Below are 3,139 nucleotides of genomic sequence, written 5' to 3' on the forward strand. Positions count from 1 at the left end.
GGATAAAAAAATATCATTAATAATATTCTGAAATTCACAAGGTGTATTTTTTTAGTCCAAATGACATAACATTTCATTCATATTGACCAAAAGGAACATTAAAAGTAGTCTTATATCGGTCCTATTCATCAATTTGAAATTGCCAATATCCTGATTTTAAATCGAATTTTGAAAATGTTATTGCAGTATTTAATCTATCTATTAATTCTTTTTTATTTGGAATCGGATATCTAATCCACTTTCAATCTTTATTTAAAGGATTATAGATAATTACTAATCTGGAAATTCATCTTTCTTGTTCTGAATGTTTATTAACATAAAAAGAAGTGCAACACCAAGCTGATTTAGAAGGTATAATTAAATTTTTGTTTAGTAAAGAGGATATTTCTTTCTTACAAAGATCTAAATAGTGATGATTCATTTGACAAGGACGAGCCTTGGTTGGAATATTTCTTTTATTAAAATTGTCTTCATATGGAAGAGGAATTATACGTTTCTTTCTTCCCCCAAAAGCATTATGATAATCAGAACATATTTTTAAAATAAACTTATTTCTCAGATTATTAATTTTTTCTTTTAATTTTCGATTCTGTAATTGTTCGTCTATGTTTATTATTAAAATTTCTTCTTTCAGAAAGTTTATTTGATTTGTTATTAAATCTATAAGATCTATCTAACGAGTAAAAGGTTTTGTAATAAACTCAAAAAATACTTCATAATTTTGTAAATCGCCTAAGATTCCTATTTCATTAACTCCGAATGGCAATATTTTTTTTTAAAAAACAGAGTGCCCAAAATAATATCATTGTGAGACATATTCTTAATTATGGTGAAGCTTAACAGAATACAAACTCTATTATTAGAAATATTCGCATTAGAAATTTACCTGAAGTTTTGTAAGGCGAGATTGAAGAGTGCTTAAAAATAACTCATGATCAATCATCAAATCTTTAGTATCATCATTCTTAGAGTTACACATCAAACCTCTTCCTGTGGTTTGTGGATTATCTTCCTGCCAGTTATCAAACCTCAAAAGTAAATCTATTTATTTTAATATTTATATAATCTATAGGATTATCTTACCAACAAGGGTGAAAATTTAGGTTTCTCAATTGTCATTTGTGTAGTAGAAGTAATTGGCCTTGGTATAGCTGGCAGAGGTGAGGTTCTGGTTCTAATTCTAGTTCTTTCAGGTATCACTTGAGAAGAAGCTCTACATCTCCGTGCAGCTGCCATCAGAGGTTACCTAACTTTTTCCGATATTACCCTTTGGGAAGCAATAGGTCTTCTCTGAACTGATAAGGCCTTAGCTTTAGGGGAAGTCTTAAGGGTCACAGGTGACAATTTAGCTTTTGATACTAACAAAGACGCCATATGATTATCAGGTGTCTTTATTGGTGATGTGGCAGTTTCAGGTATTTCACATGAGACCACATTGATAGGTGGTTGTTCTACAGTGTCACCATTTACATACATGTTATCTGTATTAGGTTTTTGATATTCATCAGTACCCAACTTTTCTTTTTTTCTCAAATTTCTCAACAAGATTCCGAGTCTTTCCATTTGAAACTGCAACACATTTAACAGGTGTCGACCTTTTTTTGGAGGAATCAACAGACACCTCATGGGTAGATGAAGATTTAGAGTTAGGTGTTTTCTCCTCTGAAGAATCAATCGCCACATCATTAGTAAAAGCTTTCTCTGGATATTTGTATTTGATCCATCTTTCCTAGAAACAACAGGAGTCATGCCTGCAGCTTTACTTCGAACCGTGAGTGTTACAGTTACAGTAACAGTAAGATAAAATAGGTAAGAGATTAAAATAATTGAGATAACAAAACAACTTACTGTCTACATATATATTCTTGATATCTTTTGTGTCATCATCTGAAGGTATAAATGACATTCTTGGAGTCTTAATTCTCTCTATAACACTTTCCTGGAGATTAGTCTTTGGATCCACATGAGCTTTTTCCATGGCTATCATGTTATGTGCATATGGTTCAATATGCTTCACAAACAGAAAGGTATACAAGTAAATACTAAATCAGTGTATGTCTTTTCTTTCTTTGCTGGTGTAATTCCATTCCATCTTTTGAGGTCTTTTGCTTCCTATGATCTAGTTATAGTGGATAGAAAGAAAAAACCCAATAGAATGTAGAAAAAAAACCTTATGATCTACACCGGTTCTCATATTGTTGGCTCCATCACACATGTAGCTGTATACTTGGGTGCAAGTTTTCAGTCCAGGAAGTAGGTTTCTTGTTATGAGACAACTGTAAGTCATCAAAAGTTTTATAAAAAGTTAGAAAAACAACAATTTAATAGCTCGTGTATTAAGAATATATGAATGGCTTCAAAACTTGAACCATATCAGAAAACATTGCTAAATACCAACTACCAAGTTCCTCATACCTATTTCTACCATATATCTGGAGTCCCTTCAAGTATAGATCTTTCTCAAGAGGTTTCCAAAAGGCGTCTTTTTTATTAATATCTGTTGAAACACACAGAAAGCTCTACCCTTTATGGTTGTTTCTTCAATTGAGCCTCAGATCTTCTCTTCGCTCAGAAGACCTGATCACAGATTAACACACCAGGTCAAGAAATCTCGTTTGTTCGCTTTTGTTCTTCTTCTTCTTCTTCTTCTTCTTCTTATTATTATTATTATTATTATTATTATTATTATTATTATTATTATTATTCTATCTTTTATTTTCCTCTTCCGATCACTCTGACAAATTCACGGTTGTTTAGCTACAAACAAGAATAGCGTCAACGCTTGTTCAGAAAACATTAAGAAACAAACCCTAGAAAAATGGAAATGAAAAGGGGGAAATCGAATAACAAGAGTAAAGACTTTGTTGAACACCAACAAAAAACAGATGATGACTGATTCCAATAGACAAGAATCCATTCCAGCATAATGAACACCGCAAAAAAAAAAAAAACATATGGGCATTAGGGCAATAATCCTACCGGAGTGGCGGAGGTAAGGCGCTAGCGACGGCGGAAGGAGGCTAAGGCGCCGACAATATGGTGATTTGGAGGAGGGAAGGTCGTCGTTTCTGTGATGGAGGCGAGAATGAAGAAGGAAACAAAAAAATTAGATAGAACACAAGACCTTCACACAGGAGAT

This window comes from Lactuca serriola, chromosome 8 (genome assembly GCF_051521515.1).
Source record: "Lactuca serriola cultivar US96UC23 chromosome 8, Lser_US96UC23_V15, whole genome shotgun sequence".
Classification (NCBI taxonomy): Eukaryota; Viridiplantae; Streptophyta; class Magnoliopsida; order Asterales; family Asteraceae; genus Lactuca; species Lactuca serriola.